This window comes from Scyliorhinus canicula, chromosome 3 (genome assembly GCF_902713615.1).
Source record: "Scyliorhinus canicula chromosome 3, sScyCan1.1, whole genome shotgun sequence".
In the NCBI taxonomy this organism is placed as follows: Eukaryota; Metazoa; Chordata; class Chondrichthyes; order Carcharhiniformes; family Scyliorhinidae; genus Scyliorhinus; species Scyliorhinus canicula.
Window position 1 is genome coordinate 241,942,220 of NC_052148.1, and position 25,851 is coordinate 241,968,070.

The 25,851-nt window shown below is 44.6% G+C and overlaps 1 protein-coding gene across 4 annotated transcripts in view; it reads left to right on the forward strand.

Moving 5' to 3' along the window:
* The window catches only part of maml3 (mastermind-like transcriptional coactivator 3), a 631,458-nt gene that overhangs the window by 379,015 nt on the left and 226,592 nt on the right, over positions 1-25,851 (forward strand). The window lies entirely within an intron of this gene.

The following is a 25,851-nucleotide window of genomic DNA, read 5'->3' on the forward strand; positions in this document are numbered from 1 at the left end:
CTCTGAACCAAACTGAGTAATTCCTTGCTTCAGGCTTTGCTTTGGAAGATGCTCTGTATATTTTATGTTAAATAAGTAAATATGTTGGGAATGATTTGCCTTCACAATATCACAAAGACTAAGAAGTGTAACCAGGGAACAACAAACGACTGAAGGTCTGCGGCAAAACGTAGATCTCACAGTTTGAAGTCTGATCTACTCACTTGTGTCCATGTCTTCTTATTTCTTTCCGGCAGTAGCTGACTATGTTATCTTGCTTATACTATAGTGGGAATGCTGTGATGTTGGTTCTGGAAATATAACCTTATTTGTTCAAGTGTAAAATATTCTTATTGTTTCCTGATCACCATTATAACAGTGACAGGCATCTTGTTAGAAAAGGGTTATTACAGGTAGCACAATTAATAAATCCGGTGCTTCTTATTTACACTATCCAAATATTCCTGGTTTAACAACCAGGGTTGTAAGTCTATAATATGTAGTGTGCTTAAAGCCTTTCACATATAGAACATAGAATATTACAGCGCAGTACGGGCCCTTTGGCCCTCGATGTTGCGCCGACCTGTGAAACCATCTGAAGCCTATCTGACCTACACTATAGAACAAATATGGTCTGTATAACTAAAAGCTCTGTATTATAGCAGAAAACACTAGGATATTGCCAATTCCATATTGCTGGCTGCAATAATACATCAGGGCCAGGATTTTTAGCATGGTGGGGTTTCCGAAGAGTTGACGGGGAACATAACCCCACCGACACTGCCTGCCCGCAGCCATTTCACGCTCTATTGAACTGGCTGTAGGCAGCAGTTACACCCCTCACTTGGGAGGAAGACCTGCCTGAGAGAACTGCTGGCCAGTCTGATAGGCTGACAGCTCTCTAGTCCCTACAGCGTTAGAAGCTGCAGTCGACAGGGTTGGGGCTGCAATCAGTTCCTCCCACAGAGCCCAAGTCCCAGGACTCCGGGAGGGTTTCGGGAGATAGGCCAGAGCGGGGGATGGGCCTGTGGTGGGAGGAGGCGGTTCCAGCGATTACCAGACCTTAAGGAAGAGGGAGGGAGGGGGGCGGGGGGGAGGAGAGGGCGGGGAGGGGGGGAGGAGAGGCGGGGGAGGAGAGGGAGGAGAGAGGGAGCGAGGGGGGAGTGGGGAACGAGGGGGGTGGGGAGCGAGGGAAGGGAGGGAGGGAAGGGGTGGTGCCCAAAGTTAAAAGGGGTTTCTGATGGAGGCGCTCCCCCATCCCCATTACCGCCGAGGCCGAAAGCTGATTATTTTGGGATTTCCTCCCTACCCAGGAATTCCTCCCGTCAGCCTAAAAATTCAGGCTGGGTGGGAAATGGCCTGTACATGGTCAATAATTGGCCACTTATGGGTCTCAATTCGGCCAAAGGCAGGTGGCCCATTCGAGGTCTCTCCCATCCCAACATAAAATTGGGAGAGGTTGGGGTGGGAAGGAACTGAGAGGGAAGTAATTCCAAGGAATTTTGTGCTCACCACCCCACCTACAAACCCACCGACAGGAAAGCGGAAAATTCAAGCCCACGTCTTTAATATCTGCAAAATCATACCTTGCATAGCAAAGACTATCAAAGAATACAGCACAGAAGGAGGCCATTTGGCTCATCATGTCTCTGTGCTAGCACTTTGCTATGACACTTCAAGATGAATTCCACTATCCTGCTTTCTGCCCATAACCCTGTATCTTGCTCAGCTGCTTTTATAAACCGTGCATTGGTCATTACACTTCAGTCATTCTCTGAAGATAGTAAATATTTTATTTTAAAAAAAAAAAATTTTAGATTACCCAATTATTTTTTCCAATTAAGGGGCAATTTAGCATGGCCAATCCACCTACTCTGCACATTTTTGGGTTGTGGGGGCGAAACCCACGCAGACACGGGGAGAAGGTGCAAACTCCACACGGACAGTGACCCAGAGCCGGGATCGAACCTGGGACCTCAGCGCCGTGAGGCGGTTGTGCTAACCACTAAGCCACCGTGCTGCCCAAGATAGTAAATAAACATGTATGGGATTCCAGGCGTAGAGATGAAATGTGCAAAAAAATCTCAAACGAATAATAGAGACAAACACCCAGTGAATGTGATGTGTGCTCTATTATAAGATTGTTACCTGTGCTCCAGTCACCTTCAATCCTCAATGGGTGGCACAGTAGCACAGTGGGTAGCACTGTTGCTTCACAGTGCCAGGGTCCCAGGTTTGATTCCTGGCTTGGGCCATTGTCTGTGCGGAGTCTGCACATTTTCCCCGTGTCTGCGTGGGTTTCCTCCGGGTGCCCCGGCTTCCTCCCACAAATACCGAAAGACGTGCTGTTAGGTAACTTGGACAATCTGCATTATCCTGCCCAAAAGAAGACGGCAGTTTTAAGCAACTAGAGGAAGCAGAATTTTCAGCAGCACAGATTTTCCACCCTGTTCCCAATGGTTCTCCAGTGCTGGTGGGTGGGAACCTGGGACATGTCCAGCCAAAAAAAGTTACATTTGGTTGATCCCACCATATTCAGCAGCATCAACAGTGTTTCGGAATGATGGACCTCTTCCATCAATACCAGGACCAAAGGGGCAGCACGGTGGCGCAGTGGATTAGCACTGTGGCCTCACTGCACCGAGGTCCCAGGTTCGATCCCGGCTCTGGGTCACTGCCCGTGTGGAGTTTGCATATTCTCCCCGTGTTTGCGTGGGTTTCGTCCCCACAACCCAAAGATGTGCAGGGTAGGTGGATTGGCCATGCTAAATTGGCCCTTAATTGGAAAAAAGTGAATTGGGTACTCTAAATTTAAAAAAAAAAGTTTAAAAAAAAAAAGTACCAGGACCAATACCCCATCCTCAAGCCTGTATGGGTTCCACGAGCTACATTTCTTTCCTGAAATATCTGAAGCTCATGAAATTTGTGGAACACTACGCAGTTTTTCTGTCATTCCTAAAGTCTTTGTAATATGGATTTCCCAGATTCCCCTCGCTTCCTGGACCTTGTACACTCTGAAATTGAAATGTCTTCAGGTCTACTTTCCAGGGCCTGAACCAAGCATTACACATGCAGTGTGCATGCCAACTGGGAGGCCCCCAGCAAATTGGAATTGGGACTAGGGTGTCATTATCAATATTTGGACACGCTGTCAGTGTTTGTTACACCTCTGTCGGCAGCACACATTTGAATGAAACGGAAAATTGGGCTATTTGGACATTGCTGGCATTGTCAGCATTTATTGCCCCTTCCTACCTGCTCTTGAAAAGGTGGTGGACGCCTTCTTGAAACGCTACAGCCCATGTAGTGTAGTTGGACCCACAGTGCTGTTATGTTTGGTGAGTTCCAGGATTTTGATCTGGCAACAGTGAAGGATATAGTTTCATTTCAGAATAGTGTGTAGTTTGAAGGGTAATTTGTACGTGCTGGTTTTCCCATGCATCTGTTGCCTTTGTCCTTCTCTGTGATGGAGGTTGCAAATGTGGAAGGTGCTGTTGACGGAAGCCTAGCAAGTGGCTGCAGCGCAACTTACATATGGCATGCACTGCTGGCACTATGCGGCGTTGGTGGGAGGACTGAAAGGTTAAGGTGGTGGATGGGGTGCCAATCAAGTGGAATGCTTTGTCCTGGCAGGTGTTGCGCTTTTGAGTGTAGTTGGAGTTTACCCATCCAGACAAGTTGAGACTATTCCATCACAATGGTGGTTGGGTTTGGAGGAGTCAGGAGGTGAGTTACTCGCCACAGGATTCCCAGCCATAGTATTAATATGGCTAGTCCAATTCTGTTTCTGGTTAATAGTAACACCCAGAATGTTGATAGTGGGGGATTCTGTTATGGTAATGCCATTGAATGTCAAGAGGAGGCATTTAGATTCTCTCTTGTTGTCGATGGTCATTGTCTGATATTTTTGTGACTGATTGAATGTTACTTGCACTTATGAACCCAAATTTGAACATTGTCCAGGTCTTGCTGCTTGTGGGCTATGCACCATCATTATCATGAAGCATCTGAAAATGTTTAGGCCTCGGGCACTACCCTGAGGAACACTCCTGTGACCATGACCTGGGATGAAAGTAATGGGCCTCCAATGACCATCTTCCTTTCAGTTATGTATGACTCCAGCCTCTCCTGAGGGCATAGAGTGTGGAATTAGGAAGCACTCCTGGCTCCACAACAATGAATTTTTAAAAGATTCTTAAAGAAACTCTTACGTCTGCTGCATATTTCGGAGTGTTCATCTCAATCCAATTTCAGCAAGGAGACCTAAAACAGTCATCACATCTTTGATCTGTATATCTAATGAATTAAACCCAGCAACAACTCGGAGGATTTTTGCACATACTTTGTCTATGGAACCTAGTTCCCGAAATTAAAACTGCACATCAATGAGGTCCAAATCCTGCACATAAATCCCTGATAGCTTGCCAGGACATTGTTTAAGGTACGTTACTTTTTGTAATAACTTTATAGTTTAGACGGGCAGCATGGGCTTGGAGGGCCAAAGGGCCTGTTCCTGTGCTTTGTTCTTTGTTTATAGTAATGCCCAATAATAATCCCTGCACTAATACTGTGCCCCCATATCACCGACTCCACAAATTCTCTTTCTTGTTTGCAATCCCTCAGCCTCTCCACCCCTACAAACATCCGAGATCTCCGTGTTCCTTCAATTCAGGACCTTGTGTATCTCTGATCTTAATTGCTCCAATATCGATGGCCATGCTTTCAGCTGCACTGGAATTCCTGGGCACTGGAATTCTCTGTCAACACCTCTACTTCTCCCTCCTCCTTGAAATCTCTCCTTAAAACCTATCTCATTGACTTACCTTTCCCATTACCTCCTTATAATGACTCTGTGTCAAATTTTGTTTGATAACACTCCTATGAAGCACCTTGGGATATTTTACAATGTCAAAAGTAATACAAGGAATTGTGAGTGTCTGACATGTTTCCTATGCTAATGCCTGCAGTAATACCTATGTTATTCATTACTGATCAACTCCAAGGCAGGTTCTCTGCTCATTGTATGCTGCTGCTTTATCTAGAGCCATTTTGATGGCCGTTTTTGCCGATGATGGTTTGCCATTGGCTTCCTCTCTTTGGGGCCAGAGTGGGAGGCATGTCCCGAGTCTATGTTAGCCGTAATGGGAATTGAATCCATGTTTTAGTGTTATTCTGAACCGTGGAATAACTGAGCTAACTGGCTCCAGCCTATGCTAACGTCTGCAGCAATGCCTCATGTTAACAGCTGTAGTGATATCCTGTGTTAATTGTTGTAGTAATAACCAAACTAAAGCCTGCAGTAATACTCTTGTGTTTATGCCTGAAGCACAGACCAATTTCCTTTTGAAAGTTTCATTTGAATCTACTTTCACCACCCTTGCAGTCAGCTCATTCCAGATCATCATAACCTGATGCCTGATAAAAGAAATCCTCATCTTCGCTCCAGTTCCTTTGCCAATTACCTTAAATCTGTAACCTCTGGTTACCAACAGCTCCGGGCACTCAATCTGAACGAAATTACAAGGGCTGGTAAAAGCTTCCATTTTGTGCTTGGAGCACCTTGGAAGGACAGAAGTAGATATCCTGTTCTGTAACAGATATCGGGAAGAAGCTAAAAGTAGGAATTAATCCACAAGCCCAGCAGGATCAGGAGCCCCCAGAGTGACATCATCATCTCAACCTGAGATTGAATTTCTATCTTGTAATTTCTATTCTAAGATCTCTATCCAGCTCTGCAATAAACAGTGAGGAGGTTAGTAGCTGTGAGGCCAGCAGGGAGGAGTGGGGTGAGCACAGCAGGTTGTGTCTCATCTCCCCCTCTTTGTCCACACCCCCCCCCCCCCCCCGGCTCTTGTCGGAATGGTCCCCGGCACTGATGTACATTGATGAGGGGAGGAGGGTGCAGGGGATCATGATCAGGAGAGGAATGTGTGAAGTTGTGACGGAGCCACCAAAGTTTCTTTGTGGATCCCAAAAGAGCACTTCTGTCCTTGCTAGCTCTCAGGGAAACCTACGGGGAAAAGAATAAGCTCCGCACCCTTCTGGTCGCTGGTGCCAGTTTCCTGCTGAAACTGGCATCAGGCGCCAACCTGGTTGAAATGGCTTTGGGGGTCTGGTCTGAGTTGGGTGATCTTTTGCATTTCACCTACACCCGCACCCAACAGGTCCAGTTCCACATGGCCAGTGGCGCCATGACCCTGCAGTATTTTGACTCACTATTCCAATCAGGCAACCTCCAGAAATCACAGTTTTACAAAGGTCCTCCAGAAATCTCTCACATGCCCCATTCTCACCAAGCATGAGGGTTTGGTTGAAATCAGGATTCTGGTTTTGGCTAGCCAGGAGTTTCCTGAGGGTATGTAAAATATTTCAATAGAGGTGAAAAGGATTAGTAGGAGTGGGATTTCTATATGAGCTCCTGAAAATACTCTGCTTCATCCCATTTGCCTGTTAGTTTAAAGCTCTGTCAAGCACCATGATGAACTCCACTATGTTTGACTCTGAACCTGATCTTGAATGACTTTGAATTCCTACCACATAACTCTACCATGAAGTGAGGGTACTTGACACAGTGGGGAAAAAAGAGCGACATGGATTTTGAGGACAAAGTACTTTTTTAGTCTATTAAATTAAACAGTTTTTAATACCTCATGTAACATCTGAAACAAACAGCTCCAGGTTTCCATGTTAGCTACAGAAAATGAGCAATGGCTGTGGGTACGTCAAAAAAGCTGATATATATTCTGTAATGAACTGCAAATTATTTCTCAGTAAACGTGTAATAATAATGATGTTATGATTATTAATTATATGTCATGGACCTTACTGAAAATTCGGGACAGTGAGTACACTGACACCATAAACAAAAGCGAAAAAAGTGGAATAAGCAGCCCAGTAAAATAAATCTGTATGTCATCAATTCCATGGGGGAGATTTCAAAGCACTTAAACTAATGGCAGGGTGGAGCAACCTCAAGGCCTTTGGGAGCTAATGTGTGGAGAGGGAGACATGGTGTACGGGTAATGTCATTGGCCTAGTAATCCAGAGACCAAGGCTAATGCCCGGGCCACAGGTTTGAATCCACCATGGCACTTGGTAGAATTTAAATTCAGTTAATAAATCTAATTTTAGTATTGGTGATCATGAAACTATCATCGATTATCATAAAAACCCATCTGGTACACTAATGACCTTTAGTAATGAAACTATTGACATCCTTACCTGGTCCGGCCTATGTGCGACTCCAAACCCACAACAATGTGGTTGACTTTTAACTGTCCGAGCAGGCCACTCAGATCAAGCGCAATTTGGGGTGGGCAACAATTACTAGCCTTGTCCAAACCTCCCGACTACGCAGATTATGTTTATTCATTATGGGGTTGTGGATTTTGGTGGCTAGGCCAGCATTTATTGCCCATCCCTAATTGCCCTTGAGAAGATGGTAGTGAGCTGCATTCCTGAACCGCTGAGTCCATGGGGTATAGCTACACCTTGCAGTACTGTTCAGGAGGGAGTTCCAGGAATTTGACCGTGCAACAATGAAGGAACAGCGATATATTTCCAAGTCATTGGTGGCACAGTGGTTCGATTGAGTTACAGAGATAGGGGTGGGGGGAGTGGGCCCCTAGGTAGGGTGCTCTTTCAGATGGTTGGTGCAGATGGATGGATGGGCTGAATGGCCTTCTTTTGCACCGTAGGGATTCTATGGAAAAGTCAGGATGATGAATAGCTTAGAGGGGATCTTCCAGGTGGTCATTTTCCCTCAGTTGGGATAACAGTATCAGCTGAGCTATCCTGGAGGTAGGGGTGGTCAGTTGGTAGAAGCTGAGTGCTTCTTCGCAAGAGGCCAGTTACACAGCAACATTGTTGGAGCCCTTTTCAGTATCTGCAACATTGAACCCCTTTTTCATTTTATATTGACTAATATTACCCCTACATCACCTAACCATAAAAGACTACAAGCCAAGGTTATGCAACCTGCCCTCATAATTTAACCCTTTAAGCCCTGATATAACTTTAATGACTGCAGTTTACTGCTTCCAAGGCATTTATCTTACCTGAGGTGCAGTGCCTTAAATTGAATGCCATATTCTCTTTCTTTTTAAAATAAAAATTTAGAGTACCCAATTCACTTTTTCCAATTAAAGTGCAATTTAGCCTGGCCAATCCACCTACCCTGCACATCGTTGGGATGTGAGGGTGAAACCCACGCAAACACGGGGAGAATGTGCAACTCCACATGAACAGTGACCCAGTGCCGGGATCGAACCTGGGACCCTGGCGTTGTGAGGCAGTAGTGCTAACCACTGTGCTACGGTGTTGCTCGTAATGCCATATTCTCAATGTGGTCTAATCAAAGCCCTGTGTAAATGAAACATCACGATATCATTCTTATATTCCATCCCTCTTCAGAGAAAGCCTAAAATTGGTCTTTTTGTATCTGTGCACCCAAATCTCTTTGCTCCTTGATAGTTGCTAGTTTCTCACTATTTTGAAAATACTACGATTTGCCTTTCTTGGATCCAGAGTGAATGACCTCACACTTACCCACACTGAACCTCATCTGCCGCAGTTTTGCCCATTTACTTAGTCTGCGTATGCGTCGTTGCAGTTTTCTCCTCACATCTGCACAACTTACTGCACCTGCTGTCTTGGCATCATTGGCAAATCTCAGTGTAGAACATTCCATTCATACAAATCATTAATACAAACCGAGGCCCCTGTACAGATCTCTGGTGAACATCACTTGTCACATCCCACCAATCAGAGTACATTTTCTTTATCCCATCTCCCTGTCTTACATCTCCCAACTAATTACCAGCCCATATCATGAGGTTACAACTCCACCTTTGCGAATAGTCTAGTCTCTCATGGAAGATTGTAGGAAGCAAGCTGTTAGGATCAGGAATGCATTGCCTGAGAGCGTGGTGAAGGAAGATTCAATTGCAGCTTTCAAAAGAAAATTAGACAATTTGAAGAGCAGAACAAAATGGCAGGTTGGTGGAAAAGAGGGTGGACTGGGATGATGTGGACGATTCTTGCTGTGAGCCAGCATGGGCACGATAGGGCCGATGGCCGCCTTCGGTACTACAACCATTCCATGATTGCATTCTGGAAGTACATACAGACAATATCCATAGATACACCACTGTTCACCATGCTAATACCTTCCCGAAAAATTAAACTAGTTTACTAGGGACATGGCCTATCTTTCACAAATCCATGTTGACCCTCCTTGATACTTGACCAAGCAATCAGTCACTCTTCCATTGATGATAGACTTCAGTAATAGTCCAGAACTGAGGTTAAAATGATAGGTCTTAGTTATCTGGGTTCTCCCTCCCAGAGGACAATAATGTAATCACAAGATCAGACAGCTGACATCATTTAAATCAGTGTTTCTCAATTCTTCCAGGGCAACCCCATCATGACCTCTCATGCTTCACTGAATTTATTGTTCAGTAAGGTCATGGTATCCCTCCCCTCAATCACCCCGAATTCCTGTAAAAAAAATAAGATACTTGTTTTTCTTATATTACAACAGTGACTGCACTTCAAAAAGTAGTTAATTGGCTGTAATTTCACTGATCAGCCTTCTGAAATGGTGGAAGTTACTGTTTGTTTTTTTTCTGTTTTCTTGATGCTGTTCTCTTTGTTCAAATTCCTCATTTCCTCCACCATTTTTCTCCGTCATGAATTAAGTTTGCTTTATTTCTACCAATCACTGACCCAATCTCCTTGCAGCCCATTCTCACATTTCTGTATCTGCCTTACATCGTGCGTGCATGCTGCCCCTTTTCTGGTTCTGTGCTTTGCTCTCAGACTTTAATCTTCAACATAATCACCGACATTCTTTACTTCTTCTCTGTTTCTCTTTCTCTCCAACTCCTCCAGCACTACCAGCAGTGAGAAACACTGGTTTAAATTATGTTAGCTGTCTGAATCTTGTGTTTATATTATCCTCCCCTGGGAGAGAGCGAATCAGTCTGGTGCCAGAGAATCTGCACTTTTTAATCAGGTCCTGTGGCATTGTCTAACTTGCTATTCATTTGACCAGCAATCGTGAATGCTTCAGGTTTATATGAGCAAGAGGCAGCAGGAGTTAGGCAGGGGAATTGGGGGGGGGGGGAGGCACCAGCTGCTGAGAAAACCTGGACTCCTTTCTTTCTTGTTCCACCATTCTGCCATGCACCAACCCCAATGGGCTGTGTTCCACAGATTGAAAATCATGTGTTTGAATTTCAGTCTGGGGTTAGAAACCCAATGCCTGGATCATATCTGGATCCCGAACCTGCACCATGTCCGCATTACTAACGTGACACTATTTGGGAAGGGAAGGCCACTAATCGGGAAAGAGGTATACTGACGCCCAATTTATGAGATGTCAGGAACTGCATGGAGGCAGGAACCGGCTCTAGATTGCAATGCTCAAAGGCAGACTGTAGCCATGGCAAGGCTTGTTGCCTATGCAGAATGGTGCTGCCAGGAGTGCAGAGGGCTAACAGCATCACAAGTGTAGACAAGTGTCCAAATGGTAAATAAGAAATTAATTGACCTATACTGTTTGAATCATCCTATTTTTCCCCATTACTTTTATTCATCGACCACAGTGGGCGGCACAGTGGTTAGCACTGCCTCCTCACAGCGCCAGGGACCCGGGTTCAATTCGACCTTGGTTGACTGTGTGGAGTGTGCACTTTCTTGACGTGTCTGCGTGGGTTTTCTCCGGGTGCTCCGGTTTCCTCCCACAGTCCAAAGATGTGCAGGTTAGGTGGATTGGCCATGGTAAATTGTCCTTTAGTGTCCAAACGTTAGTGGGGTTACAGGGATAGGGAGGGTCCTCTTTTGGAAGGTCGGTGCAGACTCGATGGGCCAAATGGTCTCCATCTGCACTCTAGGTATACAACATAACATAATGGCTTCCCGCATTGCTCCCAACAACTTAGCACTTCTGTGCACCAGACCATTCACTTTTCATGGTCTTCACTTTGAATATGTCTGTCTGGCTTTCCCCAGTCCTCAAGGAGCTTATCGGACTGTTAGCTGGAGGTGAGTGGGTTGCTGACTCCACCCTATCACTGCCCTCGCTTTGAAAATAGCAGAGCATTCCGGAGGGATTATAGTTGGAACACTGACCGACCATCCGGGAAAAGTGTTTTGAAATCCAGACCCACACCCAACCTCGTCCTCATGGATCAAGCTCATTTACTTAAATTTGAGGTCTCATAACAGCTCCCTGGTATCCAATATTCCTGGGGTACTTGAACTGAGGGGTCCTGATTGCACCCTAAGTCCTGAGGTTTCCCCAACTGTTAATTCTCTAAATACTGTATTAAATTCTCTACAGGTTAATAAAATTCCCTTTGCTGGTGTTGTGTTCTACCTGTGCACTGATGGACATTTGATTTGCTCGGGATAACTAATTTGGAGCTGACAGTGGTTTATTGGTGTCATGTGATTTACGAATCAGGATTTTACAGGTATTCTGAGGCTGGAGACCAGGCTTGGCTTTCTCCATTACACGGAAAAACAGTTATCCCTCTTTATTACATCAGGCTGCTTCACATGTTGTAGCAGTTATAATTTTTACATCAGGTTGGACAGGCACTCTTGATACAAACAGTATTACTCATCACCCCTCATTGCTCATGCAAGCAGATCACACATGTCGAGACTTGTGGTGCTGATACGTTGGCTGCTCGTGTCGTGATTCTGGTTGAGACACTCTCCCAGGGAGGATTTTGAGGCAGGATACTTCTGCAACGCTAAATCTTTGGCTGCATTAGGGGCCCAGCAACACGCAGAGCATCAGAAGCCCTCACGCTAGACTTCACATTGACATGTAAATAAGGGTGGATGATGCGCTATCTGGCTTGCTGCAGAGCCTAACGAGCGCTAATAATAATGTCAGGATGTGGAATCAATCAAACTGACATGAAATGCAATGGATAGCAACTGGATATTAAAGTAAGGTGATGCACAGGCTTCATATTCTAGGCTAGAGCTTTGCAATTCAGACCCTTTACTTTATCTCTTTCACTGATGATATTCCAACAGTTTTTTTTCTTCTGTTTCATCCACTGAAAAAAGAGTGACAGTATTAAAGGGTTATGGATTTTATGTCCCCCGCTTGATTCTGGATAGTTTAATTCCTGTATTTCACGACTGTCTCTCTCTGGTAGGGAAGAAAAAGCAATTTCACTATCCTTTTTGATGAATTTATTGTAACTGTTTGCCTGACAGCACATTTTATTGTCATCTTTTGTTTTGGGGGGGGCAGGATTGGAAAAAATAATGAAACAGGTGATTATTTCCACTGCACTGGTCGTACCAAGCCTCTTCCTAGATAAACAAGCAACCCCCCACCACCCCCCCACCACCTCTGCCACCAACCCCTCCTTTTTCTTCTTAATCACACAACACAGACAAGCCGCAATTTCATGGTATTTTCAATTGATACTTACAATGAACATCTTACAAGAGTGAGAGAAACCACAGCGTAGACTGCAGAGTTTATCTGGCAGCTCAGTAATCTGTATTTCTGATTTCAGGGATTTACTGGTAAAACTCACTAATTTGATTCTATGCAAAAATTACCCGAAGGAATGCCTGCGCCCTGTCAAAATATACCCCCCAGGATTCAACAACTTAAGGGTTAGCTTCACAGCTTTTGTGGAGGGGGGAAAAAACATTCCGTCAGGGTTCACATGCGCAAACATCAGGTGAGACAAGACTTGGACTAACCTCCAGGGCTGCCTCCTCTGGTGGAATGTTTTTTTATTGAGGTTTACTTATCAAACGTGATGAATTACGTAGACCATGAGAGGGAAACATACCCCAGGAAAGGATGGGCCTTCGGCAGAAAGCAGGAAGGGAGAGAGAAAATGGCCGAGGGAAAGGGAATAGCAAAAATAAATTACTTTGTGGGTTAAGAGTGGTGACCAGAGTGTAATATGCAGTGAGAGGCTTAATAGGTAAAGGTGGATGTTTTCAATTGTTAATTTCGGCTGAGGCTGAGCTCCGTATTAAACCTGCATCTTCTGCCTGTTCTTCTCCCACCCACTTCTCCCCCTCTGCAAAGCAAACCTTAAACTCTGTGCTTTTGCTTCTCAAATATTGGCATGACAGATGTGGGGTGAGACACATAGAGTACATACTTTCTGGCACTTATCACTAAAATGAAGTAAGTCAAGCTCATTAAAAACTACACACAGTGACGTTTACCTGTACTTTCTGCTGCCCTCAATCTGAATGGAAAGAATTCCGGTAAAGGGTTTCCTCAGGTGATTATTCAAATCTGAAAGGGAGGATCACCACTGACCCCATTCAGAAGCTGAACCCTTAACATGATTGGCAGTTCAGGGGGCACAATGACATTGTCCAAGTGGTCTCTTTTCTATCCTTCCTGCGTGAATGTGGTGTACATTCAATACCAAAGTCAATTCTTGTCACATTGATCCATCTTCTTGGCTTGAAGCGAATGTTTTCATTGTAAAGGAGGTGGGGGTGGGAGGCTAAGCACTGGGCTAATTCCTGGGCCTACTGTGCTGTTTGACTCCCAAATGGGGAACCAGATAAAGGAAAGAATGCTGACTGCACTGAGCACCGAAACACCTGGAATCTAGGTATTGCCCTCTGAAAGAGAAGATCAGCCATGATCTCATTGAATGGCGAAGCAGGCTTGAAGGACTGAATGATCTGTTCCCCCTTCTATTCTAGGAGAGGCATTCTAAGAGAGGGACAAACCAACCATGCTAACCAAGAAAAGTAAGGAGTCTATTAAGTTGAAAGAAAAAACATATAGGGAGGCAAAAGTCAGTGATAGCCCCAAAGGTTCTGAATCGAGCAAAGGAGAATTAAAAAGATAATAAGGAGGGAGAAAATAACCTACGAAGGCAAACTAGCGAGGAATATAAAAACTGATCATAAGAATCTCTTTAAATATATGAAAAAGAGGGGCGGCACAGTGGTTAGCACTGCTGCATCACCACACCAATGACCCCGGTTCAATCCCAGCCCCTGTCCATGTGGACTTTGCACATTCTCCCCATGTCTGCTTGGGTCTCACCCCCACAACCCAAAGATGTGCAAAGATGTGGATTGGTCATGCTAAATTGTCCTTTAATTGGAAAAAAAAACATTGGGTAATCAAAATTTATTTTTAAAAATATATAAAAAGGAAGCGAGAGGTCCAAGTGAACATTGGCCCCTTAGAAAATTAATCTGAGGAGATAGTTGTGGGGAAGAAGGGATTGGCAGAGGAGTTCAACAGATATTTTGCATCAATCTTGACGGTGGAAGATACTTTGAACATCCCATTAATACAAAAGAAAACGGAGGAGGAATTAAATCGGATCACCATCACTAGAGAAGTCGTATTAGACAAACTAATGGGGCTAAAGGCAAATAAGTCCCCTGGCCCTGATGGCTTGCACCCTAGGATCCTAAAAGAAGTAGCTATAGAGATAGTGGATGCATTGGTTATAATTTTCCCCAAATCCTTGGACTCTGGAAAAGTACCGGAGGATTGGAAAACTGTCAATATGTCTATGGGAGGCAAAACACAGGTAATTATAGGTCGATTAGCCTAACATCTATTGTAGGAAAAATGTTGGAATCAATTATTAAGGAAGTAATAGCAGCACATTTAGAAAAGCATAATCTCATCAAGCAGAATCAGCATGACTTCATGAAGGGGACATAATTTCTGACCAATTTATTAGAGTTTTTCGAGGAAGTCTCAACCAGAGTGGATAGAGGGGAACCAGTAGGTGTGTTGTGTTTGGACTTCCAGAAGGCTTTTGACAAGGTACCTCACAAAATGTTAAGTCATAAGATAAGAGCCCGTGGTGTTGGAGGTAGTATACTGGCATGGATAGAGAATGGCTAATGGGCAGGAAACAGCGACTGGGGATAAATTGTTCTTCTTCGGGTTGGCGAACTGTAACCAGTGGCGTTCCCCAGGAATCAGTGCTGGGGCCACAACTGTTTACAATATACATTAATGACTTGGAAGAAGGAAGCGAATGTACTGTCGCCAAATTTGCAGACAACATAAAAATAGGTGAAAAGGCAAGTTGCGAGAGGGACACCGTTTGTAAAGAGATATTGATAGGTTAAGTACGTGGGCAAAAAGTTGAGTATAATGTGAGAAAATGTGAAGTTGTACATTTTGGAAGGGAGAACAAAAGAATAGTATTATTTCAATGGAGTAAAACTGTAGGAAGCGGCACTGTTGGGGTTTTTCTCTCCCAGCTTTTGCTCCCCTTGTGATCAGTCTGGTGGTTCGCTGGCATCCCAAAATGGTCGAGTTATTGATGGGGGGTCTGATTGGTTTGGCTTTTTACAGGTTTGGTGCCCGTTCCTCGGGTCAAAAAGATCGAAGAAGAAGTTTCCACACGGAGCCACCTTCGTGCGACTGATCAGCTCATGGCTACCACCGGAAGTCAAAACTAGTCGTGTTGACCAGGGAGAACTGGTAGATGTGGTTTATTTAGACTTTCTAAAGGCTTTTGACAAGGCCTCACATAACAGATTACGATGTAAAGTTAAAGTGCATGAGATTGCGGGTAGTGTCTTGAGATGGATAGAAAGCTGGTTAGCAGACAGGAAGCAAAAAGTGGAATAAATTAGTCTTTTTCCGATTGGCAGGCAATGACTAGTGGGGTACCACAGGCATCTTTGCTAGGAACCTAACTGTTGACATTATATATTTATGATTTGGATGGTGGAACTAAATGTATTATTGCCAAATTTGCAGATGATAAAAAGTTGGGTGGGAGGGTGAGCTGTGAGGAGGATGCAGATATGCTTCAGCAGCATTTGGACAGGCTGAGTGAGTGGACACATGCATGGCAGATGCAGTATAATGTGAATAAATGTGAGGTTATCCACTTTGGTATCAAAAATAAGAAGGCAGATTATTATTTGAATGGGTGTAAATTGAGCGAGGTGTGTACTCAGCAAGACCTTGGTGTCCTCGTGCACAGTTGCTGAACATAAGCACGCAGACACAGCAGGCAGTAAATAAGGCAAATAGTATGTTGGCCTTCATAGCAAGATGTGGAGATGACGGTGTTGGACTGGGGTGAGCACGGTATAAAGTCTTACAACACCAGGTTAAAGTCCAACAGGTTTGTTTCAAATCACTAGCTTTCGGAGCACTGCTCCTTCCTCAGGTGATTCACAAACCTGTTGGCCTTTAATCTGGTGTGGTAAGACTTCTTACTGTTCATAGCGAGAGGATATTTGTGTATTGGAAAAGGGATGTTTTCCTGCAATTGTATAGGGAATTGGTGAGGTCACACCTGGAGTATTGTGTGTAGTTTTGGTGTCCTTATCTGAGGAAGGGTGTTCTTGCTATGGAGGGAGTGCAGCAAAGGTTTACCATGCTGATTCCTGGATGGCTGGGCCTGTCATATGAGGAGCACTAAGGTGGTTGGAGTTTAGAAGGGTGAGAGGGGATCTCATAGAAACTTATAAAATTCTAACAGGATTAGACAGGGTTGATTCAGAAACAATGTTCCCGATGGTGGGCGAGTCCAGAACTAGGGCCCATAGTTTGAGGATAAGGGGTAAATCTTTTAGGACAGAGGTAAGGAGAAATTTCTTCACCGAGACAGTGATGAATTTATGGAATTCACTATCATTGAAAGTAGTTGAGGCCAAAACATTGTGTGATTTGAAGAAGGAATTAGATACAGCTCTTGGGGTTAAAGGGATCTGGGGGAAGACGGGATCAGGGTATTGAATTTGATGATCGGCCATGACCATAATGAATGATGGAGCAGGCCCAATGGGCCGAATGGCCTCCTCCTACTTCTATTTTCTATGTATGTAAAGATACTCGCACAGTGCTGATAGAGGGAGCATATTGACACAGCGATGATACAGGAATGGCGATTATATTTCCAAGCCAGGATGTTGTGTGACTTGGATGGCAACTTACAGGTGGTGAGTGGTGTCCCATATGGCTGCTGCATTTATCTAGCAGTTTCGGAGGTGATGTTGAAGAAGTGCTGGGTGTGTTGCTGCAGTGTTTGTAGATGGTACACATTATGGCCACATCACGTGATGGTGAAGGGAAAGAATGTTAAGGAAATGGATAAATTGCTGATCAAACGGTTGCTTTTCCCCAAGCTTCTTGAGTGTTGTTGGAGCTGCACACATCCAGGCTAGAGGAGGGTATTCTATCACACTCTTGACTTGCACCTTATAGATGTTGGAGAGGCTTTGGATAGTCAGGAGGTGAGATACTTGTCACTGAATACTCATACCTCTTGACGTATTCTTGTCGGCACAGTATTTATGTGGCTGACCCAGTTAAGTTTCTGGTCAATGGTGCCCGATCCTCCCCCCAGCATGAATGCCAGTGATTGTATTAGGGAGATGGTTTGACTTTCTCTTTTTGGAGATATCATTGTCTTGCATTTGGGTGGTGAAAACTACCCCAGTGTTGGAGGTAGTATACTGGCATGGATAGAGAATGGCTAATGGGCAGGAAACAGCGACTGGGGATAAATTGTTCTTCTTCGGGTTGGCGAACTGTAACCAGTGGCGTTCCCCAGGAATCAGTGCTGGGGCCACAACTGTTTACAATATACATTAATGACTTGGAAGAAGGAAGCGAATGTACTGTCGCCAAATTTGCAGACAACATAAAAATAGGTGAAAAGGCAAGTTGCGAGAGGGACACCGTTTGTAAAGAGATATTGATAGGTTAAGTACGTGGGCAAAAAGTTGAGTATAATGTGAGAAAATGTGAAGTTGTACATTTTGGAAGGGAGAACAAAAGAATAGTATTATTTCAATGGAGTAAAACTGTAGGAAGCGGCAACACAAAGAGACTTGAGGTACTTGTGCACGAAATACAGAAAGCTAGCGCATAGGTACAGCAGGTAATCAGGAAGGTTAATGGGATGTTGGCCTTTATTTTAAGGGGGTTGGAGTATAAGAGTCTGGAAGTCTTGCTGTAACTGTACAAGGTACTGGTGAGACTACATCTGAAGTACTGTGAGCAGTACCCCGGCCATTGGGATTCCTTTTTCCTGCTGGCAGAACACACCAACCCACAGGTTTCCTGACGGCGTGGGGTGACTTCAAGGGAAATTCTATCGACAAGCAGCGGGGGTAGAGAATCCCGCTGCCAGAAAAAGGCATTCCGCCAAGAAACATACGGTTGGGGGACCAGAGAATCCAGCCCATTGTTTAATGGGAGGTGGTTCAGAGAAGGGTCACTAACATGCTCCCCGGTATGGAGGGATTGCCTTATGAGCAAAGGTTAAACAGGTTGGGACTCTACTCATTGGAAGAATGAGTAGTGATTTCATTGAAACATACATGAGGGACTTGACAGGGTAAATGTTGAGAGAATGTTTCCCCTCATGGGAGCGTCTAGGACCAGAGGGGATAGTCTCAGAATAAAGGGATGCCAATTTAGGACTGAGATGAGGAGGAATTTCATCTTTCAGAGGTTTGTGAGTCTTTGAAATTCCTTGCCATGGAGACCTGTGGGGCAGAGTCCTTGGGTGGATTTTCCATCCTGCCAGCCCCGTTTTCTGGCATGGTGCACCGCCACTGGCAGCGAGATTCTGCGTTCCCGCAGCTGGCCAATGGGTTTTCCCATTGTGGACCACCCCACACTGTCGGGAAATGTGCCAGCGTGGGTGCACTGCTGACTGGGTGGAGGATCCAGCTGGCGGAGAATCCCGCAGCTTATGTATATTTATCTCTGAGATAGATTCTTGATCAGTAAGGGAATCAAGAGTTACGGGGAAAGTACAGGAAAGTGGATGTGAGGAATGTCGGATCAGCCATGATCCTATTGAATGGCGGAGTAGGCTTGAGGGACCAAACGGCCTACTCCTGTTCCTATTTCTTATGATCTTATGTTTTATGATCTTTATGCTTTATTTGGATATAAATATGGCAGTGTAATCACATGGGGCTGTTGACAGTGCTCCTATGGTGACAATGCTTTGCCTAATAATGATTAGATTTCCCATCGTTGTGATCCTGCCTTTTGCCCAGCAATCCCCGCCAATGCTTTTTGTCGATGGAGTTGGGAATGGCCTGGAATCAGAAAGGCAGAGATGAAGACAGGCCAATGCAAAGGCAGTCAGGTTATAAGGCCCAGAGATGTTGGCTCAGTTCTTGAACTGAATGTAAGGCTCCCCTAAACCCCACACCCAACGTCCCCCCTTAATTCCCCTCACCATGCTTCACTCCTCAACCCAACTTACTCTCCCAGTATCAACCACAAACAGAACTCATGAGGCCCATAATAATATTTGAAAGTATTTTAAGAGCTCATAAATATGTCAAATTAAACAAACAATACTTGAACAGTCACATAAAACTGTTATCACCTCATACATCTGTTAGAATAAAACAATATGAATTCAATAACCACTTGAAAAACCATTATCCTCTTTAAAGTGCATAAACCTGTCAAAATAAACAAGGTCACTTCTCTCTGACAGCCGTTTCAACAAACCCTGCAGAGCAAAATTCATTAGTGGGTTGGAAGGCCACTGAGTACTGATAATGAGATTCTATGGGGCAACTGTATAAACAGTCGTTCAATGGAATCTCATTATCTCATTACATATTTACTTACCTCATAACATCTCATTAAAGAGCTCTGAAAAAGAGTCATATTGTACCTTTAAAACCTCTCATACGTTCACCCAGTTTATTTATTCAAACGTTTTACTCAGGTGCCTTTATTTGAGGGATGAACAAAGGACAAAACAGTTTAACGCAATTTCATTCACAATTTTATAGCTCAAGAAAATATGCCTCAGACTCACAGCTGAGCTTTGGGTTTTACCCACACTTGATAAAGGAGGCTGGCAGGCTACGATCCCTCGATGTGGATGCCTTCTCTGGGTTCAAAACCCAGGGTCCTTTATTCTTGCGGTGGCTGTGCCTGGGGAACTCCCAGGTTATCGCTCAAGATGTTCGATGTTCCTTTCTTTATGCTGGGACGCTTGGATTGAGTTATATGTATACGCCCTCCAGTGGCCATTGTCCGAACCAGACCCCAACTTGTTAATGAGAAAGACAGGATGCTCGCGTTGATCTATAGTGGTTCAATCAAGACCTATTGTCCTCTGAAACTGCCCTTGTCTAACCAGCCATCACCTCATTGTGGAGTCTGATGGCTTCTTTTGTTTGTTCTTCGTCCTGCTGCAAAGTTGATCACGTGTGTCTGAATGTTTGTTACATATTCATAGACTTGGAGTGGGTAATGATGACGTCCATATAGCAATAACAGGTTTATGCCTTGACTTGGGTGCTTTTGTAGATGGCCAGTACCGATTCCAGTCAGGGCCTCATGCGACAGTTTCTGTTCCTGGCCTATGTGTATCTTCTCAGCCTGTTTTAAGTACCACATTCATATGGACTTAAAAAATTAACTCTGCTGCTCTCTCTACAAATGCTGCCTGGCCTCCTGAGACTTTCGAGCAACTTCTGTTTTTATTGCAGATTTCCAGAATCCACAGTATTTTGCTTTTATAACCACATAACCTGTCTCTGCTGAGCAGAATCCATTAGTGGATTGGGAGACAGACAAGAAGTCATAATGTGATTACAATGAACAATTGTGTCAGCAAATCCTCCTGGGCAGAATCCATTAGACCCTTTGAAGATGGCCAGAAATTTAGCCATCCATCAAAGCTTTGAAACCGTTGGCTGAACTGAACTTCAAGGAAAGAAATTAAAGTACTGAGGACATTTCAGACCATCACATCTGTATATTAAATGGGGCAGCACGGTGGCACAGTGGGTTAGCCCTGCAGCCTCACGGCGCCGAGGTCCCAGGTTCGATCCCGGCTCTGGGTCACTGTCCATGTGAGGTTTTCACATTCTCCCCATGTTTGCATGGCTTTCACCCCCACAGCCCAAAAGATGTGCAGGTTAGGTCGATTGGCCACACTAAATTGCCCCTTAATTGGAAAAAATGAACTGGGTACTCTAAATTTATAGAAAGAAAAAAAAATCTGTATATTAATAGTGTACAGTGCAGAACAGCAATTTCTCTAGTGGATAATGTGCTCTAATGCATTTAAAGACTTTTTGACTTTCATAATGTTGTTTTCCCTTGGCAGGTTGCCAATTGTCAGAAGTAAAAACCTGCCAACTATGTTATTTAGTGGTCACTTACCCATTCAAAACACAGCATCATGAATAGCCTCTGTAGTAAAAATAGTTCTAACTTTTGACGCAGCCTTTCATTATGACATGTGAAGTAAGCAACACCTTTTGTACTTACATTTTACATGGTCTCCTCCCCTCCAAACCGTAGTTCATGGCACCTTTGTGCTGGTGTGATTCATGTTGTCGTCCAAAACTGGCCCGGCACCATTAATATGGCGAAAGGTCTAAAGTGCCTACATCAGTAGTGGTGCTGGAAATATGAAGATAGCAGGTGCCTCACGGCGCTGAGATCCCAGGTTCGATACCAGCTCTGGGTCACTGTCCGTGTGGAGTTTGCACATTCTTCCCATGTTTGCATGGGTTTACCCCCAGAACCCAAAGATGTGCAGGGTAGGTGGATTGGCCACGCTAAATTGCCCCTTAATTGGAAAAAATGAATTGCGTACTCTAAATTTATATTACAAAATATAGCAGGGTGCAGAATATCAACCCACCCCCTTATACCCAGCCTGTGAAAATTGCTGCCGATAGGAATGGAGGCAGGAATACCGGATGCAGGGCTGTCCACTATTTTCAAAGCTTGCCCGCGCACTTCGGCGCTGCATCAGGGTGGGAAAACCCAGCGCTAGGGGTCTCATTTTAACCCTGGGTAAATGGATGTGTGAATGTGTTAATACCTTACCCAGGTCTCAGTTTCCCACTACTGGTGATTTTGAGAGTTTTGAGGAAAGTGTGGGTAACCTGTTAAAGTTATATGGAATAACCCTCAATAACAGGAGATCATGTGAATATAAATTATAAGTGGTAATGTAGAGTGTGAATGGCAGGAAACATAAGAAGCAGAGAGAGCAAGGTGTTCAAGGAACAAACAACAACGGGACAAAAACAAAAGATATTGGAAGGTGATGGCATAGTGGTAGTGTCATTGGACTAGCAATCTTAGAATCATAGAATTTACAGTGCAGAAGGAGGCCATTCGGCCCATCGAGTCTGCACCGGCCCTTACAAAGAGCACCCTATGTATCTATTCACGTATCTACCCTATCCCCATAACCCAGTGACTCCCACTTAACATTTTTTGGACACTAAGGGACAATTTAGCATGACCAATCCACCTAACCCCCACATCTTTGGACTGTGGGAGGAAACCGGAGCACCCGGAGGAAACCCACGCAGACACGGCGAGAACGTGCAGACTCCGCACAGACAGTGACCCAGCCGGGAATCGAACCTGGGACTCTGGAGCTGTGAAGCAACTGTGCTAACCACTGTGCTACCGTGATGCCCAATCCAGAGCCCAGGACAATGCTCTGAGGATCCAGATTCGGATCCCACCAGGGCAGTTTGGTGGAATTCAAATTCAAAATTTAAAAGTCTAATGATGGCCATGAAACCATTGTTAATTATCATAAAAACCCATCTGGTTCACTAAAGTCGTTTAGGGAAGAAATTCTGTCGTCCTTACCTGGTCTTGCCCACAGGTGATTCCAGACCCACAGCAATGTGATTGCCTCTGAAATGCCCTGAGGGATGGGCAATAAATGCTGGCCTAGCCAGCAACCACATCCCATGAACGAATAAAACAAAAACATGGGGCATCGGCAGGTGAAAGCCTTAAGCCATTGGGGAACAAAGATTTGCTTTTCTGGTTAATATCCTTAACGTTTTGGTGCTGTTTTTCAATCAGAGAATCCCTACAGTGCAGAAGGATGCCATTCGGCCCCTTGGGTCTGCACCGATGCTCCGCAAGAGTACCCCACCCAGGCCCAATACCCCGCCCCATCCACATAACCCTACCCAACCTTGGGCACTTTGGGGCAATTTAACATGGCCAACCCACCTAACCTGCACATCTTTGGATTGTGGGGGGAAACGTCACCCAGAGGAATTGGATCTGGATCCCTGGCACTGTGATGAAGCAGTGCTAACCACTCTGTCACTGTGTTGCCCTATTTTGTCTCCTTTGCTAAATTTATGGGGGCCATCATTTTATTTTGCTTAGGCAGGTGCATGTCTCACCTGGAAGTGCATTAAAAGATGCAAGAATTGTCAGGGATGTGGACGTTGGGACAGGTATGTTAACGTCGGGACGCGCATAATATTTTGGTTGGAAGGTGCGAATTTGAGGTGCAACATTTATAAACATCTAACTATGATTGCTAGATCCTGACCACATCAAAAGCAGTTAAGAACTTTCTGCTGAGAACAAGATGAAGTGAAAGCACGTAACTCCTAGATGTTTATAAGCATTGCAGTTAAGTTCACAGCAGGGTACTCGAGGGGCATGAAGGGCAATGAAAATAAACCATCCAGCCACCTGGCTGTCTGGAAGCTATTACCCTATCAATTGCAGCCTTCTAAAAGCTTTTTCTCTTTGAAAGTGAATAGAAATCTCACAGGTCAAAATATCTGAGGGCATTTAAACCCTTTTGATGTGTTTCGACTTTCTAACTTCTGCTGCTTTCTAGACATTTGTCTGAGGCAGCAGCTGTTAAGGGCAGGTGAGTGAAAAAGCAGTGATATTTCACTGTTTCGGCCTGGACCGCTCGTTGGCTTCCAGGCAGTGGTGACTGATTGGGGGGGGGGGGGGGTCTCCGATATAGTGGGGAGTCTCTGATTTGGGGGGATCTCTGATATGTGGGTGCCTCTGAAGGGGTATCTCTAGTGGGGGAATCTCTGATGTTGGGGTCTCTAATGGGGGTCTCTGATGGGGAGTCTCTGATATAGGGGGTCACTGGTGGGATGTCTCTGAGGGGGGGAAAGATCAGGTCACCCTCGCGTGCGTACTGATGTGGGGGAGGCTGTTGTGACCCAGACATTCCTGTGGTGGGGAGTGGAGGATGATGCCTATTTGCCCTATTTTTGGGAGGAGGGGGGCAGGATTTATGTTGCGGGGGGAGGTAGGCCAGTCGCCCAGTAGCAGGATTTGGCATCCACCATGTATAAATTTGCATGGGGAGGGAAAGGGAATTGCTTCTGGGCGCCACTGCTAGCACCAGCACAAATCAAAGTGATTCTACTCCAGCAGGAGAATATCTTCTCCCAAATGACGAATTCAGCCTTGGTTTCAAAACTGCTGGTTAGGCCTCCTAAGAGTGCTCCAGCAACTCACAACCCTCTGAGAGAAAGGATTTTTCCTCATCTCTGTCTTAAATGAGCGGCCCTTTATTTTTAAACAGTGACCCCTCGTTCTAGATCCTCTGGCAAGAGGAAGCATCCTCTCCACAAATACCCTGTCAGTGCCCCACAGGATCCTAAAGGTTTTGGTCAAGTTGCCTCTGACTCTTTTAAACTCTAATGGCTGCAAAACTAATCTCTCTAACCTTTCCTCATAGGACAACTCACCCATTCCTGATATTAGTCTTGTAAACCTTCTCTGAACCCTTTCTGACGTATTTAAATCCTCCCTTAAATAAGGAGACCAATGTTGTACACAGTACTTGAGATGTGGTCTCACCAATGCCCTGTACAACCGAAGCGTAACCTCCCTACTTTTAATCAATTCCCCTCACAATAAATTATAACCTTCCTTAGCTTTCCCACATATACCAGCGTTTTGTGATTCATGCACTTAGGAGACCTATATTCCTCTGCACCTCAGAGCTTTGCAAACTCTCACCATTTAGATAATCGGGTTGTTTTTTATTCTTCCTCGCAAAATGGACAATTTCACAATTTCCCACATTATACTCCATACGCTAGAGTTTTTCCAACTCACGTATCCTTGTGTCCTCTTCACAATTTACTCTTCTACTATTTTTGTGTCATCAGCAAATTTAGCAACCACCATCAGTCCCTTCAAGTCATTTATATAAATTTTAAGAAGTTGAGGCCCCAGCACTGTTCCCTATGGCACATCACTCATCACATCCTGCCAACCAGGAAAAGACCCATTTATGCCAATTCTCTGTTTCCTGTTAACTCACCAATCTTCAATCCATGCACATATTTTATCCCCTACACAATGTGCTTATATTTCCTGCAAAATCCTTCGATGTGATACCTTATCAAATGCCTTCTGGATATCTAAGTACAGTACATCCACCAGTTCCCCTTTATCTACAGCAGATATAACTCCTTCAAGGAACTCCAATAAATTGATTAAACATGACTTCCCTTCCGCAAAACCATGTTGACGTCGCCTGATTGCCTTGAATTTTGCCAAGTGCCCTGCTATGACATCTTTAATAATGGCTGCTAATACTTTCACTATGACAGAAATAATGGCTGCTAATACTTTCACTATAACTGGTGTAGAGTTTCCTGCTTTCTGTCTCCCTCCCTTTTTGAATAACGAAGTTACATTTGCTGTTTTCCAATCTAATGAAGCTTTCCCCAAATCTAAGGAATTTTGGAAAATTAAAATCAATGCATTACCTATCTCATTAGCCACTTCTTTCAAGGCCTTAGGGTGACCAGGGGATTTGTCAGCCTGCAGACCCAATAATTTGCTCGATACCACATCCCTGGTGATTTGTAACTTCCCTGAGCTCCTCCCTCCCTCCCACTTGTTGATTTACAGCTATTTCAGGGATGTTACTTGTGTCCTCTACAGTGAAGACCGATGCTAAATACCTGTTCAATTCATCCACCATAGCCCAAGTCTCCATTACTATAGGCACTTTTTATAGGACCAATGCTCACTGTGTTAACTGTACATCTTTATATTACTGGCTAACTCTGATATTGCCCTACATATCAGTGGTGGAG